This window comes from Lonchura striata, chromosome 4 (genome assembly GCF_050655825.1).
Source record: "Lonchura striata isolate lonStrDom1 chromosome 4, ASM5065582v1, whole genome shotgun sequence".
In the NCBI taxonomy this organism is placed as follows: domain Eukaryota; kingdom Metazoa; phylum Chordata; class Aves; order Passeriformes; family Estrildidae; genus Lonchura; species Lonchura striata.
In genome coordinates, this window is record NC_140706.1 from 40,334,070 (window position 1) to 40,355,796 (window position 21,727).

General features: G+C 34.5%; 1 long non-coding RNA gene across 2 annotated transcripts in view; it reads right to left on the minus strand.

The window, feature by feature from the left end:
- The window catches only part of LOC110473747 (uncharacterized), a 125,063-nt gene extending 103,613 nt beyond the window's left edge, over nt 1-21,450 (minus strand). For both annotated transcript variants that reach the window (XR_014955132.1, XR_014955131.1), the window contains exon 1: nt 1,658-21,450. This is a non-coding gene — a long non-coding RNA (uncharacterized LOC110473747). The remainder of the gene's footprint in view (nt 1-1,657) is intronic.
- Between the last annotated feature and the right edge of the window lie 277 nt (nt 21,451-21,727).

The following is a 21,727-nucleotide window of genomic DNA, read 5'->3' on the forward strand; positions in this document are numbered from 1 at the left end:
TACCTTCTTCTTTCCCCATCTTAATGCATTTACCAGTGGAGTAAGTGCCCCAGCTCTTTGGAGATCTCCTGATTTTATTAAGAGCCAGTCTAACATTAGAAAGGAAAGTACAGCTGTAAGAGCAATATTCCTGTACTGAGACACAAGAGACATGAAGGAGAGATATGAAGGAGGGATGGTTTTTTGTGATGGAAGGAATATGCTCCTCCATTGAGGTACAATCTGACTTCATCAATGTTACAGCTCTTTCAGCTGAGGATTAAGCTAAAACAGCATTTCTCTCTTTAGTCAGCCTTCTTCTCTCCTTTTCTTCTATCTCCAGTCACAGAAACTATTCTGATCAAGTAACTGACAGAACTGTGAATGAAGAGGAAAAATGGTCTAAAGAGTAATGTATTGATTCATTCCCTCCTATCAAAGGTTTGGCTAATCTTACATCATTTGACTGTTTTAGCTAGAAATTCACACTTTACCGAACATTAAGTGATGTTATATATTCATGTACACATATCACTTTACCAGGATCACAAAGTTCTTTCCAAATAGAATGTACACCATGCAAGAAGCTTTTCAGGCCCAGGAATCATAGCTAGCTCTAAGGTGAATTTTTAGGGGCTATAGTGATTTTACACAATATTTTATAATAGAATTGAAGGTTGCATCTACTTTGAACTGCAGGTGAAATTCAGTAAGGAGAAAATAATTATCCAAACTGGAATTGAAAGAGAGTGCTAACAACTCCATTCTTACAGAACAATACCTATATGCTTTTGGTTTTGTCACTGATGTGAAAAGTGTAATCATATTTATCATATGGAGTTCCTTACTCGCTGCTGATCCATAAATTCAAAATTTACTTAAATCAACACAGGGCTTTATTTAAAAACCCTCAACAATTACTTATTGGTTTTTTTATGGTTTTCTACCTTGGTTTTACCAGAGGGAAACATACATCTTTGATTACTTTTTTCCTTTCTTTTCCCCCCAGGAATCAGCCTGTTTGATTACAAAACTGGGAAAATATAGTCCCAAATGTTTTTTTGCCAATGAAAAAAACATTTTAGAGGCATCTCAGAAGTTGATCCCTGTTCTCTGCAGCAGCACTAATGTGTTTTATGTGCAAGGAACAAGTTGTTATTTTCTACAAACACTGTCATTTAAAAGACCTTGACTATCCATTAAATAAATATTCTTTTTGTTTTCCTGGACTCAAGAATCATTCCTTTCATCTGTAAGCAGAGCCTTTGATACTGATGAATGCCCTTTAAGAATTTTACATGTCATTTCACACTGACCCACGTGTTAAAATCACATAGGTCACTGAGAAAATCATAATTGTAGTTAATGTCAAAACTAACAAAATCTTTAAACATTATATTGAAAATTATATTGAAAAAAATAGCTTCTTATTGTGACAGTAATCAATAAAAGACACAGGCATGTTTTTGAAGTGTCTTTCTATCAGTTAGTTATTCTCTCTGAATTAGATATATCCATTGCAATTATCCTATAGATCATAAGAAATACTGAAGCTACAGCCTGAATACAGGCAACATACATTATTTAGAGACAGGGCTTTCAAGATGTGAGTACTAGATAACTGGAATTTCTATACCTTGTGTCAACTCGAGAGGGAACAACAGAGGGCAATACTTACCTCATCACCTGCTCATAGGAGATGAAGAAAAATATTTCTGTGTTTCTCAGCTATTTTCTGAAGACTTGAGAACAGCTGCAAAATAGGTCAGAAATAGAAGGAGTTTGTCAACTTTCTTATTAACAAAAATCAGAAGAAATATGTTTCCAAGGAAGTAACACATATCATAATGAAACATGCTGAGGTTCTTCAGCAAAAGCTCATAATCATTTCCATCAATCCCATCTTCTGATTGGATTGGCTCACCATGAAGAAGCTCCTGCAATCCACTCCTTCTTTTTTTACTTAGTGGGAATAGGACCCAGCAGATGCCCTTTTACCCTGTTGTGCCAGGTCATGACTGCATTTGGAAGCTGGTGCAAGGAATGCTCCCAAAGGAGCTCTCTGTTCAGGGATTCACCAATTAGAGCAAGGGGATGGAGCAGAGAAGATAGACTATTATGAGTTATTACAAAATTATAATAGGTGCTTCTGCCTTTTATAGCATTTAACACAAGACATTAATTATTAAATATTATTCAACTTTTCTGTACAAGAATTAGGATCAATATTACAGTAAACCAAAATACTATAACAAGCTACCTCTGTGATTGTCCTTCAAGATTTTTACATATTTTCCAATCATCACATTAAACTAGTCTATTACCTTAAACAGTTACTGCTACAAGTACTTTTCTTACCACTTTCTCATGGCCTTGGCACCTCCTAAAAGAACAGGGCAAATTTTAGCAAAAAGTTATACACAAAATCTAATCAGCCCACCACTGAGTTCAAATAATTGTAAGATGTAGACTGACTGAGTCAGGTCTTGACCAACTTTGCTTAATTGTTCCCACTGGAATCAGAAGTAAAATTCCTACTCAACTCTCAGGGAGTGGAATTAATTTTACTAATTTAATTTAATTTTAGCAGATTAACTACAACTGCACCTTTCCTCCTGCATTCTACATTTTATTCTAACTGATACATTTTATTTTAACATCTACATTCTATTCTAACTGCTCTCCTGGCCTGCTTTTCCCTTAGGGTCAATTGTGCTCTTTGTTCTGCATGTGTTTAACATTATTTCATTTGGACTGTCCCTACCTAAACTCAGTTTTTAATTCATGTTGATATTTGTACATTAAACATCAATACATGACTATGCAAGTAAGGGGATTTTTTCTTTCAGTTATCTTCAGTGTTTTTCTTGTTCTCATATCTGCTCAACAAAAACTATATTAGAGTAATTAACAAGCAACACCCATATCAAATTTCTTTGTCACTGACAGGTGAATTCTGAAACTTAATGATGGAGGATCTGACATAAAATGGATAAAAATTTAGATTATCAATTCCGTTCCCTAGGATTAACTTAACAATGAATGTAATAAAATCAGCTCAATGACTGTTTAATTTTTTTTTTTTTCTAAATAGAATGTATTAAATAATTCTAACTAATCTAAATCCCAGAAGATTAGCCCTCTGGTACAGATTTCTGGGCTATGCCATTTACTTATCTTACCTAGACAGTGCTACCACTGGAACCTTTCTTTAGCCTCTTGTGTTCTCTCTTTTCAGTTTAGAATGGTGATACTTCCAATAGAAAAAGATCTTCATTTTGCTGGCACTTTTGATTCTGCCTGTTCAGATATACACTTCAACACAGCACTCCTTAATTAATTTCCATGCTTCAGTTTTAAGTTCACACTTTCCAAAAAGAAAAAAAAATGTCTCTTTTGGGCTTGACTTCATAAATGCAAATGATTTTCCTTGCATTCAGCCTAACATTTTCTAAAATGTTAGGCTGAATGCAAAAAAGTAATTTTTCTTTGCAATTACATTGCAAGTCTCATACATGCAGCACACTAATCTCCATTTCATTACACAACTGCAGTTATACAAAGTACTTTAAATCACAAAAACAATGATTTGGATGTGATTTCATGCAAAATAATAATTGCATCTACAAAACATTTCCTATTTATTATAAATGTACTCTAAACGGATTATTTTTGGAGCTACAACTAGAAAATGTGCTGTTAAGACATTACTTTCTAATAAAAAAAAATCTGCAGTATGTATGCCTTTTTTTTTGTCTAGTACATAGCAGCTGAAGTAATGTTTTATGTAGAATGCTTGTTATATTCTATCACCTCTTGTTCACAGTAAGTAAAGTTGAAGTAAAGAGTGAGATTGCCCTTACCTTCAGATCCAGCAAATAAAGAAATGTACTACTTCAACTGATAGGAGTAGTCTTTGCTTGAACTAACCCTAGCAATTTTCTATGGATCTACTGGTAGTCAAAACTAAAGCCCTCCATAGATAAGTAATTTCCAGACCTAAGGTAAGATTTGGGAAAAATTAGAAAAAAGTTCTTTGGAATATACTCAAGCAGGACATTGCAAAATGTGTTAGAGTGAAATTTATGACCACAGAATGAAAATCGAGATGCTTATTCTAAAACAAATTTAGACTGGACTCAGATTAGGGGTATTTTGTTGACATTTTTTATCACACTCTAGGCCAGACCTGAGTGATAAGCATTTAAATGGCAAAATCCAAGGCACAAAAGGCAAGCATATATAACAAATATGTCTCAAAATCTGTATCCGAGGTTTTGAGATAGATTTCTATCAGAAAGTTTCAAATTAACTACAGATCATTTTCTGTAAATTCTTAAACTCAAAAGAAAACAAATACAGGTTTGTAAATATGAAATTAATTCTAAAGCATTACAAAAAGAAAAGAGTAGAATTTTTTTTTCAGATTGTTACCAGCACTAAATATTGTTATTTACTGTCCTTATTATCATGCTGAAACAACATATTTATGAATGTTAGAGATCTTTTAAAAATCATGAGGTTTTGAGGATAGCATTAAGTCCTCTGAGTCTGGGTGTTTGCTTTTTAAGTTTTTCTTTTAGAATTATCATTTTTTACATCTCGATGAAACTTGAAATAGATTTATAGATTATGAGGCTAACATGGGACAAGAAAGAAGCTAAGAGAACTGAAGCTGACAGAACTCTTGGGTCAGTAAGCTCAAAGAAAATTTAAGGCAGAATATGATGATACACTACCACACAGACAAAAGGGTATCTGATTTCACAGTCTTCTGACTAGCTCTAACTAGGGTGGCAAAAGTGGTGAACCTTCTTTGTTGGCCTTCTCCACAGGGTGCAAAACTGAAAAGGAAAGATTAAAATGCTATATTTTTATCTAAATGGCCTGGAGTTATTTTATTTGTGGGGATTAGAATTGTAGGGAATGTTCAGAGTCTGTGTTGAATCTTTATCAGTAAAGAAAGCACAACAAACCAGAAGGGTAGAGATATTGAGAAAAGCAATCTCTAAAATTTATGATGAATATCAGAGTTCAATGTTTTTCAGCCCAACCTTTTGCTGTTGCCACTGCAAGACACAATCCTACTGGTAGTTATCTTCAACAAACACTCAATAAGGAAATATTCATGCAGAATGGGAATATGTTCATCTGCACTTTTGCTGGGAAGTGGCTTGAGAAGAGGGCAGGTAAATCACCATTGGTCAGTAATCAAATGCCAAATAGCTACTGAGGACAATTTCAAAAAAACAATCTTGTAGATTCTTGCTCTTTATCCAAGTCTCTATTTGGTAGTGAGAGTAAAAGCTATTTTAGGGCATAGTTCTAGCAGTGGAGTCCTGTAAATCTCCACTTCATGGCCATAAAAAAAATTCAAAAGCTAAACATGGTAAACCACTTACTTATAACAAATATGTTATTTACATCAACTAAGTTCTGTCAGAATCTATCACCCATTCTACAGGATGACAAATATCTATTGAGCATTATCTGCTATATGTAAAATAAACTATCAAATGGCTCAGACAAAATCCTCAAAGAAAGATAATCTTCCGTACCATCTACCTATCAGCTATTTGAGGCTTAAGTGCTCCAAAGGTCATACACATTCTCCTTTAATGAGGAATAAGTTACCTTATGCACACATCTGTTCTTACTCAGTTAATGAACCTTCTCTTCAATTGATTAACTTGTTGACATATAATATCTTGAAGACCTTACAAGCTATATGTCAAATGGAGTCATGAGCACATATAAAGAAACACAGCGCTGGCAGGAGTGAAATACAAACTTCAGGGCCAGAGAGCCTGACACTTGGTAATTTCTAGCTCCAGCCTTAAGAAAAGATGGTTTTGGATATCAGCCACAAGTGTTATTGAATCTATCAGCATGAATTATAGAATATAATACTGTGCAATCATAGATGCAAATAACCAATGTGACCTTGACACACAACTGAAGTGATAAGAATAGATTTATTCCACCACCTTGACGGTTGGAGGATTTCATGAGCAAGCTGGGGCACATACACTGCTAAGCTCATTCCATTTTAGCAGGGACAAAAAGCATGTGTGACTTGCTCTTCAGACACAACATATCAAAGGGTCTGGCACATGCACAATTTACCTCTATGATTTTCTCTGTGCTTTTTATGACCTTTGCATTGATCTCTCTCCCAAGACAAGAAGCTCAAGCATGTCTTGGAGAGGGCCTCTGAGTCTCTGTAAACATCTGTGTTATCTCTACACAGAAATTCTGCTTCTCAAAACAGAGAATAAGCAGCACTAGGCTTAGTGCTGCTTAGTTTCCTACTTGTTATGTGCCAGGACTTGGCATTCCCAAGTCCAAGTAGATCTACTATTCTCCTTGCCATTCTCAAATGCTATTATCTTTGGGAAACAAATGAGAAGAATTTTTTAAAAAGTGAACCGGGTTGCAAACAGTGCTGCAGAAGACATAGAAAGCAGCATCTTATATTCTCCACAACTACTATAATTTAGGAAGGCAAAAAATCAGAGGAGGAATTTACAGCCAAGGCAGCTGCAGTGAAACAGGTGGGAAAGGTGCACCAGCACATTTGAAAGCTGCACAAAAAAGTGCAGGGAAAGAATAACAAAATAATCTTTGAAAACAAATTCTGAAGAACATCTGTACCTTGTGGTCATTCAGGTGATGAGTGAATGCTTTGTCCATAAAACTAATATACTCCCAAGAGTCAGGGTGGCATGAACACTACAGATCTAACTGCTGTTTGTAAAGGATATGACACCTCCAGAACCTCTCATTTCTACCTTGCTGTCAGGATCATTCAATAGCAAGACACTTATCATTTATCCATCCCAGACTCCAGGCCTACTGTCGATTTAAGTCAATTGATTTAAGTCAACTCAATTAACTAACTACTCACTAGTTAAGATCTACTTTGAGTCTCTGTGGAAATATAAGAGGGCCTAAGAGCTGTGAAAATCTTTTTAAGCTGGCTTCTCAGTGGGGGCCCCACAACAGAAATGAAAGCTGAAAGTGTGAATACACAACTTTAGTGGGGCACAGATCAGTCCAGTGGAGGCTACTGATGTGTACAGTCTCAAGCTACCAAATTGTCCTTATTGGGAACAATAGGTCAACTGCCTCAGGAGCACATCAGGTGATGGGAATTGCTGTCCTAATATGATGTGCTGGTTCTCACTGAGTTTTGAATGGTAGAAACATTTGCAGTGTGCAGCAGTCTGTTATACAGCTCCTTTGATAATTCAGCAGGAGCTGAGTGCAATTGCTTCATACAAAGGCAAGATGATGGGCCATTAATCAGTAAATTGGTGCTGTCAAGGTAGAGGAGTGACTATTTTTAAGGTATTGAGGATAGAAAAATACCTCATATTAGCCATGCTATTTCTTCAGTTGAACTTCAGGACCAAAAACATGCTTTTGAAAGTCTGAATGGACAAGAAATGCAGGAAGAGTCTACAAAAGTGGTTTTCGTATGTTGAGAAATTATGTTACAGGCAGATTCCTAGGAATGTTTACAGAAACTCAACTCCTGCAGTCAGAAATAGAAATAGTAGAAATAATAGAAAGTCATTCAGGTATTATTGGATGCCAGGATACTCAGAGTACCAAACCACAAAATTACAAATTAACTCCAAAGTAGTTGGTACCTAATTAAAGCTGCCAAAATAACCATTTAGACTAATCATTGTTTTGGATGATTATCACATAAACATCAAAACTAAAAAACAGTATAAATCCAGTGAAGAAGTATCTATCATGAGCGTTAGGTTACAGCAAGATGCAGCAGAGAGTGAGGATTCTCATTACAGTTATTTATACATTAAAATAATCCAAGACATATGATGTTAATTTCCAGACCTAAACTATTATCTTAAACTAGAGTTCAATGCTTAGCAACCTACCACTGGTCTCATAAACCAGCTACTTGTTTCCCAATGTTCCATCATTTTCTGTGCTATCTGAAAGTCACATACAAGGGGAGCACTGCTCACAGTGGCTGGTGGTGCCCAACAGCATGACAGCACTGTTGGTTTACACATCATTCCTTCAGAACTGAGCTGACACTGAGGAGGAACATCATAGGTGGAAGTTACCCTTTGCTGCCATGCTACTGGCTGTCTCATTATGAGATTTTAAAATGTTACAAATCTTCTTTAGATCTTATAAAATATTTCTACAGAAGACAGCTGGGCAGCATTGCCTGATTTGCATTTTGTTTTTAAATTAATCACTGCACTGAATTCAACCAATTCAGGGTTTTCAGAGCTGATAAAAATGCACCTAATTTTATCACTGACACCTTTTTTTTTTTTTATGTAGGAAATCTCTAGACACAAAATAAGGGTAAAATGGAAAGGACCAAACTACAGGCTTACCTTGTGGGACGCAGAATTGCAGGAGCACAGAAGAGGTGATCTTTCGATCTTCTATTGCAAATGTACTTTCCTGCTGTGTGCAAGGCAGAGTGCTAGGTGACACCAACAGTGTCACAGATGGCATAAAAAACAGCATTACACATTAGCCACTTTTGTTCTGTTAATGAATGTGTACAACACCTAGCTTGGCTGTGTTCTTGACAAAATCTGTGTTGTCACAGCAGTAACAGCTTGCAAGACTGTTGCATTCTTAGATATGCCACATATATTCTTATCATCCTCAGGTTAAATTTAGAGTTACTTATATTGTGCCTTACCTCATTTATTATTTCTTTCCTTACTATTACTATTGGGCTTATAAACATCTAGAGTTTAAGTCCTAGAATACATTTTACTTCCTTTTGCTCCCTGGACATCCAGCTTGCAAATTAAAAACTAATACTGCAGCTATTCATTCCATTCTGAAGAAATCAAAGTTACAGCATCATGATTGCAGTTAGTCATGAATCAATTTCCAAAATTATTTTTTTTATTATGTACATGGAAAAAAATAAAATAATAGCAAAACAAATAGGCAAAACCCACCATGAATAGAGAACAACTGACATTTGATTCTGATAATTAAAAATACTGAAGAAGAGTTATTTATCAAACTATGGGGGGGAAAAAGCATTGTGTTAGAAGCCAAAGTATGAAGATATATTTGCAAGACAACATATTAAAAAAAAATCTATTCCTGTTTTTTCATAATTCAGTTTTCAACAGGAATAGTCCCAAAAAAGGATGGAAGCTCCAATTATAGGGCTACAAGCAGCCTAAGATTGAATTGCCTCTAGAAGTGATAGGAGTTTCACTGGATGCATAGATGTTATCAAGTCAGTCTTCCTCAGTATAATGGCACCTGCTGACAGAATTTATTAAACTACCTTCTATCTTAACTGCTGGTGAATTATGGTCTGGGGTACAATGATAGGTGATATTTTGTACTCAGTATTTTCTATACATCACTGCACTGTCATTGGTTTATTATAGTGACTGATTTGATTTAGCAAACTGTGATGATTTATTGATTTTTTTTTTTAATTCCTGGACTATATTTCAGTGGTTAGTGACATATTCTGTTGTCATTACCTTCACCTAATTAGCACTTCTGGATTTATTTTTTTACAGAAATGACTGAAGGTGAAGCACAACAGCAGCAGAGAATTGCTGCATCCCTGGACATGCTTAAGGCCAAGTTCAATGGATCATTAAGGAACCTGGTCTAACAGAAGGTGTCTCTGTCCATGGTAGAGGGGATTGGAAGTCAATGATCTTTAAAGTCCTTACCAATATAAATCATTCTGTGATTCTATGACAGATGTGACACAAATAAGGCTGCAGTTCAAATGCTTTGGACTGAATTTAAACCTGGTATTTTAGGCAGTGGAATTCTTCTGGAGAAGCAAAGATCCACTGAATATATCACATCTGAATATGACTTATTATTGAATTATGCTGTTCTTGTGGTTGTTTTTTTTTTTTGTTTTGTTTTTTTTTTACATATCTGCACTGCCTAAATAAAATTCACCTCAGCACAGTAGGTCAACAAAGTCTATTAACTGAGTCCCACTCAAAATATCAATATAACCTAAATGGTCTTTTAATAACCCTCTACAGAAATGAAAATTCTTCTCCCCCACCACTCTCTCTCTGTATATTTAGAGATGTACTTTTCTGAAAAATAAATATAGGATTTTTCATATTAATTCATATAGCAGGATAATCTAGGACCAAGGGCATCCAACAACAATGATCAAACAAAATGCTTAAATAGGCAGGTTTGGTATTTGACAGGGGAACAAAGGAAAAGTGTTAGCAATATCTTGAAAAGCATTCCTGTCAGTAACAATAAGAAACCTGTCATCATGACTAGTAAATACTTCATAGGTGAAGATGGTTTATATCTCCCTCCCTTTTCCACTTGCATCTGTCTCATGGAATGAACTGCTGATCCCAAAGGAAATATGATCAAAGCCTAAGCTTGGAATTTTGCATCTTATCTTCCATACTTACTGTGTCATTTTCTCTTAACAGTTGCTGCAACTGCATTGTGTTATGTATTATCTTTTCTTTCAAGAATGTCTATGAATGGGTTGTTACCTTATGTTTTCATGATATTGCTTTTCTTCTGTTAACTCTTAAACTGGCAAGAAAAATAAGTATAATAGAAGCTCAACTTACTGTGATCAAATACCTTCTCTTTCCCATTCTTGTTTGCTCAGTCTTATTCAATAAAGGTACAGCATCACAGTCAGCTTTATAACCTCTAGGTATTTTCCTCTAAAGCTTCAGGATGGCCACAGGCAACATGCTTAAATCCACAGGCAGTATCAGATCAGTAGAAAACACTTGATACACCAGCTTTATTGATTTTTTTAAAAATAAATATTCCACTGATATAACATTTTTCTGCATGGATAACAAATAATAGATATATTTTATTGCAGTAGCATATTCTCAGCTGTGTTTATATGTAACATTTAGGACATTTTATAGACATCGGAAACCTTGACCTTGATTTTCAAAGTTACTCGTAATATTTAAAAGGAGACAAGCAAACAACATATTTAGGCCCATAGCAAGATTTTTAATCACTATAATATACTCTCTGGTTGTGATGGCATGGGATGACGCCTTTTATCAAAGCCAATTTTATTATTATTACTAGAATTATAAATGAGAAGGAAAAAAGCCACAAAAAATTAAAGAAAACAAAAATAAATTATAATAGGGAAACAAATGCTTTTGTGACTCCTTTTTATGACATGAAATGCCAGGAAAGGAATTAGAGGCAATGCTATACTTAACAAACACAAGAATGTCTAAGAGCCTTAGTGTTTTAAAGCTACTGGTAAATTAACTGAGAATCAGTTGCTGAACTGGAAAAACCTCATATTATTGCATGTATTTTTTTTTTTTGTTTAGAAATGTTAATTTAAATTGGAATGGATTCCATAGTAGGACTAATACAATGATAAGATGACTGTATTTTTTTTTTATTTTAGTTGAAAAATAGATTAAAATAACTTGGCTTGTTTAGTTCACAGAAGTAAAACAGAAAAGGGAAGCTGATAAAGTCTGCAAATATTGAAGGAACAGGAGCAAATATTAAGATGAAAGAAGAATTATTTCAGTTATGAGAAGTAATTGTCTATGGTCATGCTAAAATAAATTCTGCTTATAATAACTTAATAGCAAAGAAGTGTACTTTTCAGGCCTTCACAGACAGACCTTCTAAAATGGAAATTAAAATGTGGAGGGCACACTCGTTCCCTTTGCAAATGATTGAAAACCTGGCAAGGGATCATGGAGCCTAACAGAAAGCTTGAGTCTTTCCTAGCCATCTTTTTATCTCAAAGGTAAAAAGAACAGGAACAGAACTGTTGTTTGAATATCTCATCTCTTCTGCTTTAATCTCATGGAAAATTACTGTTGATGCTTCTGCCTCTTGCTGCAGATCTCAGGTTTATCAAAGTGCATTGAAAAGCACTTTATCAACTGTTATGAGAAGGAGGTAAATATTAACTAACATAAATAGATGTGAAAATGTAAGAGTAGGGAAGGGAACAGAGCCTCAAGTACCTCAAGAAGCCCACTCTGTTCTTTATATCACCTTTTTTCTCTCCTTTTCTAGCTGTATCCATGATCTGCAATGTTAATCACCAACCCTTCCTCTGTCCCATACATGTGTGCTCTCAAAGATTGGGCTTGATGTTAGGGGGTCAGAGCTACAGAAGGAACCAACACGAACACATCAGTCTCTATCTTACACTCAGTGCTAGAAATCTGTTACAATTTGCTAGTCTGACAAGGAGAAAAAACCTTTCTTTCCTTCTAATCTGTGAGCAGCTGACAAGTTTCCCTTCCCTCCTGCTGTGTGGTGGTATGTGAGGCTGTGCTGTAAGAAAGTTACCCATCCAACTCAATGTTAGCCACAGCTGATGTTTACTTTCCAGGGCAAATAATCAATTATCAGCTCTACTAAGTTTTCCAGTCTAAGTATCCCTGTTCATATGCCTCACAAAAACAGAAGGAGAATCCTGGGGTCACGGAGACAGATTGCACAAACTAATTTATGGAAACTGAGACATAAACCACTGTAAAGCAATAGTGTACAACTTTACTGAAACAAAAGGAAAGTCAAACAAAAATGGGTTTTTTTGAGTCTGGCCTAATAACTGACTTCCTCAATACAATAATTGTCAAAGACATCCAGGCAATCATTCTCTTTCTTGTCATATTCTCTATCTATTGGAAACTGAAGTCAAATCAAAGAGCTGAAATAATTATTTTTTTTACCATTACAGACTAATGAAGTAGCATTTCTAATTTTCTAAAAGCAAATGAAGAAAAAGAAATAGTAGTGCAAAAACACTGTTTATATAGCACAGCCCCAAAAAATCCTCTCTATAAGAGTATGAACTAACTTGGGGTATAATAGATTCAGGCAATTGTATAGGAAGTATTTTCTTTTCCCTAAAGATACTCTTTTAAAAAAATATAATTTAATTAATTTTTAAATTAATTTCTTTCAAGGAGCTATAGCATCATATATTGTTTACTGGGAAAGAAATTACTTTTCTGACTTAGTCTATAAATAATGGTAATTAATTTACTTTAACATGGGATAAGATGGAAAACATAGCACATAGGGCAAATATGCCAGGAACAAATGAAAATTCAGCTGGGTTTTTTTTTCAGGAAAAGAGAAAGCACATTTCCTTTGAATATTTTTTGACATTAGCCTTATGAAATCTTTTCTGGATAAGTGATTTGGACTAAGACAACTCTTTCTTCCCCCTTCAGTTTACCTCACTATTCATTAAAATTATTTTCTAATTGTCATCTCTGTGGCTCTGAGCATTGCTGCTGTCCAGGATACATAATGCCAGAAGTTAATTTACTGCTCTGCTTAACTAAAGTAGAATTTATCAAAACTATATCTCTGTTAGCTGCCATGAAAAATAGCAAGATGTTTGAATTTTTGTTCAAAAGTGCCCTTTCTCCCCCGGATTTTCTATAACCTGCTGAACAAATTTTACAAAAGGCTCAAATTTCCTCATGCAACTGCAAAAATATCAGCAGCTGGTATTTCACAGACGTCTGTTTAATATGGACATCATGTAAAAAATGTGGCTGAAATTGGTATACAGAAAAAAGGCACATTGCTTGGAAGCTGACAGATTCAAAAACCTCTCCAATATAAACAAGTTTAGATTCCTATATTGCAAACTTATTTTCCGTGTTGAACCTCTCTGTCCTTAACAATAGTGAAAATACATCCATATGAAGGCTGGAATAAGATACAGCAGGAAAGCTTTTACCTTTACAAATTACTTTTACACCTTACCTTTACAAATCTCCATCCAGTGTTTGATATTTTTCAGAATTATTACAGTTTCCTTTTCTTTCTTGCTTTTGTGGACTTTGAGAACAGTCACTAAACAGGTGGAACAGGATGCTACTCACAAAGAAACACATAATGAAAACACATGGCAAAATACAAGCTGGCAATAGACTCTCTGCATCATGTTTTTGTTGAACACTGATGATATTGCATTCTAGTCAGCAAGGATCTCCCCATATATCTAAAGGGACTGTTGTTAAGGCCACCTGGAAAATAAATTTCAGAAACTCCTCCAGAACTGCAACAATATTCAGGACCTTTGTTCAGAATAAACAGGAATTACATTTATTTTCTGGATTTGCTTTTTACTCCTTTCTTGACACCAAAACTACTGACATTTTATGATATGCTGTTAGCTGTTGAGAAAGCAGAAGGATGACAGCTCTGGGGGAATCTGAAATCCAAACTGCTTGACCTAAAAGGTTTATGGTGACCTATGGTCCTTCTTGTCTCCCACTAGCCCCAGAAAACAGGAAGAATAACAAATAGCACTTCATAACTGCAGGGTTTTGCAGGTGCTTACAAGGAAAGAAAATAACAGCAAAGCTAGAACCTGAAAGCAAATAAATCCAGAAACAGTCTGCAATAAAACTACCTCAGAAGCATGGCTAGAAGATCACTATGGCAGCAGCATTTAAATATATCAAGAAGGAATAATTGTGTCTCATTTCTTTATATTCCTTTTGTTATTTCTGCGAGCAGAATCACAGATGTTTACTATTATTTTAGCAAAATTAGTTTTAAAAAGAATGTTTCAACCAATATAGTGCATTTCACATAGGCACTGTCAGAGGTGTCATTTTCTGATAGCAAGTTCTTAGACTGAGAAAGAATTCTTTAATTAAATAGTTCAGAGAGATGTAAAATATAATTAGAAATATATCTATATAGGTGTATATTTAGAGAAATAGGAATTTCTATGAGTTATATTTTTAATGTATTTTATTTTGAAAACCCAGTGTACTTACAAGTCTGTGCATTTATATCTACAATTTTCTGACTCCTTTCAGGAAAGGGAATGAAATCTTGTGATTTCAATGAGGATCAATTGGGAAAACTTCAGTCCATTTTCCTGCACTTCATGTCATCCCATTCACCTTTCTTGTTTTCTCTTTGTTTCAGAATTTTCTCTTTTTTTAACATTTAATTTCTTCAATTTCTTCTCCTCTCTCTTTGTTTACCTTTCTTCCTTTTGGTCCTTTTCACTGCACCTGATTTCATCGCCGTACATTTGGTTGTAGTCACTCATTTCCAAATTTTCTTTTTTTTTTTTAACTGTATTTTATTTTATCATATCTCCTTGCCAGAATGTTTGTTACACTTTCTTCTCTGATTTCAAGATTGAATTTCCTTTCCTGAAAGGAAGGTATGCAGGGTAATCCTCCCTTATAGGAGGATTAACAGTACAGACCTAGACTCCATGGACCACAATCACACTTAACTATTTTGGTGCAATGCCAGTAACAAATAAAGGTCCCATACTAAGTGCTATTGTTCTTGAGAATGGAGGAAATGGCTTTTGTTCCAAACTCTTATGATTGTCAGCTTAAAATTTCAGTCTTGACTGCCTCAAAGTCTTAATATTCTACCAGATTACTTTTCTACCAGATTACTTTCTGGACTTCTGAAAATTTGCAACAAAAAAAAAAAAAAAAAAAAAAAAAAAAAAAAAAAATTTGTTACTAATATTATTTAAATATGTAATCTGGATTGTTGATTTTTAATCTGATGCATGCTGCAGGACTCTGCATTTTTTTAATATTTTAATGTCAAATTGAAGATATGTGATAGCTTTCCAATATACAGGAGCTGCTATAATGCAAACACATATCTATTTTTACTGACCTAAATTAAAAGGTAATGAATTTTAGTGCAAATTATTTTTGTGTTCGCTAAAAACTTTTGAAAATAAATTTTAACCATTCTTAAAAGTAAATTATAGTTATCTCTCAACATATAATGAAAATGCTGACTTCCCTCTAGATCATTTTAAATTTATATCTAACATAAAAGATTTAGAAACAGAGCCCAGCATGGCTGGGCAGGAGAAACAATACACATCAAAATTCTGAATGTGTCCTTTTTTGCCTTGGTTTACAAGGGCAGGAAAGCTGTGCTTGGTCTTTGAAACAGCTGTGAAACCTGCCAGGTTTACAATACTGCTGGCACAGAAAGAGCAGGATAAGCTACCATGCACTGGACAGGTAGAGCAACTGAACTGGCCAAATTTGAGTCAATAGGTATCCCACATATATTTCCATGTTTCCAGTCTTCCCTAATCCTGAGTGGGAATGACTCCTGAATGGGAATCCCCAGTGGCAAAATATATGGGCACTGTACCTGAGCTGCATTGTCTAGATTCTCTTTTTCAACTTCCTGATGGACACATGAGAATTGTAATTGCAAGTTCCATCTCAGAATATTCTGTAATTCTGTAAAATTTCCTATTTATCTATTTTCAATTCACATAACCTACACATATATCTGTCATATTTTTTTCTTTTCACGGGTCACAGTTTAGGTATGACTGGGTATATGCTGTTTCTTCCAGTCTTCTGTAGGTGCTAAATCCCTATAGGAGACTTTTTACAGCCTTCTGTAGAAGCTAGGTTTAAGACATACCTCTGCACACAACATTTTTCATTGACTATTAGAACATAGTTTATTACTTGGACACATAAGACTATGTTATAACAGCGGCCTTGAGATATTTAAGGTAGCTGTGAAAGAGAAGTAGAATTTGGAGGTGCTATGACAGGTCCTATAAGCAGAATACTAATAGGTATTACTTCAAAAATCATGTTTGCTAGTAGATAGATTCCTAGTTGAGTTAGCAAAGGTCACCTCAAATTAAAAACAAACTACAGTAAAAGAAGTACTTCAAATTTCTTTCATTATTAGAAGAAAGTAAAGATACGGAACATTGGATCTAAGTCTAAACAGCTAAGTGAAAGGTAAATACTATAAAGAATGCACAAAATCCTTGTTTAATTATTTTCATAAAAGTATGACAAATTAAATTAATTAAACAAAGCAATGAGATTACTGCTGGCAAAGTCAGACACCAGAAGGCCCAAAATATGTTAAATGGAAACAAAATATAATGGACCCAAACTGGTAACCACATAATTGGTTATTTGTCAGGATTATACAATAACCCAAATATAATGAATTCAAGGCAAAAGATGAGCACATAAGGCTTCAGCACATTATGAGAAGAGAATGAGCATCTTAAATTATGGGCATGCCAAAATTATATAATATTCACCTTTTTTTGCAACATAAGAGTGCACAAGAAAATTCTTGGCTTAATAGAATTTTTCTTCTCTATAATTACTTCAGTGTCTGAGTTCACAGAGGAAATACTTTTAGTACAAAAGTATTTTGCAATTTCTTTTTCATTCTTTACATTTTATTGTTGCTTGACTCTATCTTGATCAATGCTCTTTTATCTACTGTTCTCACTGACTGGGGCTTACTCATGCAACACTATGATCAAAGGCAAATCAATTCTATTTCTTGAAGAGTTTTCTCTATATATAAGCAAGAATTTCACTAGCCTGAGAGGGAAAATTATTCTGACGTACTTAGTAATTTTATTTATTAATTATAGATATAGAAAAGTGTTGACTGTAGCATGACTCATTGATTCCTATTAAATCTAGCTCTGTGTTCATTAACTACTAAATAAGCACTTTATTTTAGTATTGAATGAAGTAATATTGCTACCATTTGCATCCCAGGTTGAGTACAAGTACTGGAAGGTTCTTACTGCATTAGTAATTGGTCCTATATTAATATTTAGACTGATTAAGAGACCTTCTCTACCCTACATTATTTAAATAGCTGCCTGCTCTTACTCCTGTACCTTGTGCTCTGCACAAACAAGTCCTTGCTTGTCTTATTCACAAAGGAGGCTTTTGCTAGAAAGCCATCTGTGAACTATATTGTAAATTCATGTGTACTCACAGAGGGGGGAAAAGAATGAGAGAAATGTAAACCTGGAAGCAAGGCTCGTTGCTGATAAACCCATGCTGCACAAATAGGCTAAATTTCAATCCTCTCTAAGAATCAACCTCCTGCCCAGAAGCAGAACACCAGGGTTCCCCTTCTGCTGGATCCCCAGTGTAGATGCTACACTACATGTGTAGTACAGGTACTGCTAACAAGCTTCCATATGATCTTATGTGTGTACCAATGATTTGCAACATGCTGACTAGGAGCTGCCTAGGAATTTGCCCTGACGACCACGGAAGAGAGACTTCAGTTACTTTAAAAAATAATTTTTTTCAGTGTTTTGAGGGTTTTTTTGTTTGTGGGTAGTTGGGTCCTTTTTTTTTTTTAATATAGCAAACATTGCCAGCATCTTCATGTTAAATTCTAAACAAAGATTCTTCGTATATGGTGAGTCAAGGTAAGTCCTCCTACAGCATAATTGATAAAAGTTACTTTGTATCTGAAATGATGACATCTTCTTATAATCAATGCAATGAAACTAGAAAGCTACTATTACATTGTAAGAAAACTAGCACAAAGAGAAAAGCACAAAGAATAAAAGAATCAGAAAAAAAAGGGTCAGAGGTATAGAAACATGAATAACCACTCTAAGTGAAAATAGGCCTCTGAAAGAATAGAGATTTAAAAAATCAAAATTTAGTAATATAAAATGTTTTGATTCACTCACTAAATTGGAGAAAAATACTATGATTCTGCCTCCAGTCTCCATTAAAAGGCAAACGTATTTTTGAAAAAGTGTGCAGCATCTTCCCACATTGAAAGGCTTGTTTGAAATAAAAGACACTACAAAAAATTAATTAACAGTCCTTATTTCTAGGGTCAATCCATCAGCATCTTCCAAAGAGGGAAAACACAGATTTCATCAAAGTATTGCCTATTACATCATAATACGGAATCACAGGATGGTTAGGGTTGGAAGGGACATCTGTAGATATATTTTCTCTAAATGAAAGCAATATTAACTTTTTGCCTAAGTACATAAAAGTAACAACTGATTCTTGCATTTCCAAATAATACAGCATAAAAGTCAAAAATAAGAAGTTTTTCCAGCCTGTGTAATTTGCCTCAGGGTAAGTTGAAGAGTGCTCCCACAACAATACATAGGGCATTCAGAGCACGGGAAAAGATAAAGGGATACTCAGAGCAGTGTTGCTCCAGAAGAAATATTTGAGAAGGTGCCCAACCCTATTATAGATTTTTCTCCCTTTTTAAATTTTTTTTCCGTATTCATCATGCTACTTCTCAACATTTTTTTTTTCTCTTTTCTTTGTTTGGGCTCATTTTGTTACATAACAGTATTGACTTTTGTCACATCTTTCCTGATCTCTACACCACCAGATCTAAAAATTTATGCTCTAGCTCCCCAACAAAATTCTTTTTCATGACTTACTATTTTATGAATGAAGAATGAATAACAGTGAAATTCTCAGTGTTAATGATTATCATAAATTTTGCTGCTGTATAGTGATGTAAAAAAATCAGATAAATATATTTATTCCCAAATATGCCCAAAATGGGCAGCAAAAAAATTAGATGAAATTGCAAAATACAGTGAAACAAAAAGAACTGAGCAGTTTTGAAAGGACAATCTGAGTGACAGGAAAATTTTTTCTCAGCTATTTCAATATTGATTCATCAAATCATTAAAGCTGTATGACAATCATTGCATGGTTTAGATTTTTGATTTTACCACCAAGATAGATGATAAGCTATTGGGTAAGTTATTGGGGCAGATCAGCAATATCTGCTGTATAAATGAAAATTATAATTTAATGTACCTAAAAAATAATAATGGTTATCCTTACATGAACTCAGTATTTTCATATGCATTTTTCAGATGAAGGTCACCTTAGTGTTAAGCTCTATGATTTTATTGCACTGTAAAACATTCTTTGTAGAATCATTATATAAATCAAATTGAATACTACCTATACATAAGGCTGATAATTCCCTGAACAGTAAAATCAAAATGTTCTGAAAACAGAGTGATTTATTTTTCCTAGCTTCATACTGAATCTCTGGACCACAAATCTTTTGATACAGAAATCTTAATGAAGATGTGTATTGCAAATAAATTTTCATCTTGTTAAATTTCATTCTCTATTTCATTTTCTATTAATATCAAACAAAGATCTATAATCAAGCAAACCAGAATAGGCAGAGTCACTTTTTAATTTTGGTACTTAAATAGTATAATAGGAGTTGCAACAAATACTATATGGTAAAATAGAAATGTCATTTCTCTCTCTGAATATTATTCAAATCCTGTTGCAATCCTTAAACAGGATTATCTTTTAGAGGGATAAAAATAAATGACATTTCATAATGACTGATTAAACAATAAATTAAACAAGACTTTTTATTACTGCACAGAAAGTTACCATCACTCTAACATAGTTATTATGATTGGAAGAAAGGTTTTTACAATGTCACATTATTTGGGAGTGTGACAGGGTTAATGGCAGGATCAGAGTTTTCATAGAAATCAGACTATTCAGACACCTTTGAGACTTTCCCTGACCTGAGCTTCCAATATGGTTTATGGCTATATGGGATGTCTACTCTGAAAACACTGTCTGTTTTGTTATGTAATTAAGTAAATTACATAAAGTTCTACATGACTGTGAGAAAACACCTTTATTTTCCTGTAGCAGCATGGTGTAGGCTCTATAACCACACCTCTCTGAGAACTGTTCCATGGCTCATTTTCATTCCCTTACTCTTAAAAAAGAAAAAATGGTAAATATTTTCCCAAGAATTACATTCTCTGTGCTCAGAAAACAGATTCATTAGTTTCTGTTTGCAATTACATTTTAGCAGCCAATATTTTTTCTGGGTTTATGGTCAAGCTACAAGAAAAGAGATTTTTAAGAATAGATCTTTGTTTCACTTCTGAAAACAGAAGTAGATATGAATATGAAAATCCTTGCTGTCACTTCTATGATGTGTACAGATTTGGCTCTTCAGCCATAGAAGCAAACATACATGCATGATACACTGTCACAACATGATGAACAGCAACAGAAACAAACTTCTCTGGGTTCACTACTATGTGAAAAGCACAAAAAGGATTCATTACTACTTCATACAAATATAGCAATCATATTTTACTTTCTGAACTACTGAATTTCTGGAAATCAACTGATACTTAAAAAGCCACCACTCAGATAAACAAATAGACTGGGCTGTTCACTTTGCATGACATGCGGAAATACTTCTTCAAGGCCTGCTATTCTGAAGATGCAGAAAAGAGAACACTGAAAACAGCGGTTTCATCAGGTAACAACACATTTCCTCCTGTCTGGAGGAAAAAAAACCAAATTCTTCCTTATGAGCAAGAGTAGAAGGCTGTAAGACACCTCATATTTCCCACATTATCCTGCTGTCACCCTGCAGAATCTGCTATTGTGCTGGAATAGCCTGAGACAAAGAGGTAGTAAAACACAGGATAGGGGCAAGGACAATTCCCCTCTCCTTTAACTGTCTTTCCCTGAGGAAGCTGCTTGTACAAAGCTTGCTATCATCATCCACTGCAGAAAAGTGTTCTAAAAACATTTTATCGGCTTTGACAGCCTTCAGTGGGAGCATGGTTTTAGATTTACCCACTGATCTGAGCAACAAAAGTTGCTCAGATCAGTGGGTAAATCATAGTAAAGTAAATAATTTAGGCAGAATTGGGGTCAGCAATTGTTTAAGTTAAATCTGCAATGGAATCTCTGCTACATTTGGGTGTTTAAAAGGATCTAAGTAGCAGTACCACACCAGAGTCCTCTATCTCAAATGTTTAGCTTGTGACAAGAAGCAAGCATCTCTAACTCTGTTTTATACCATTTTATCACCATTATCCTGCAAACAAAACAAAAGGATATAGAAATTTGTTGTGTACAGTACAAAGTTC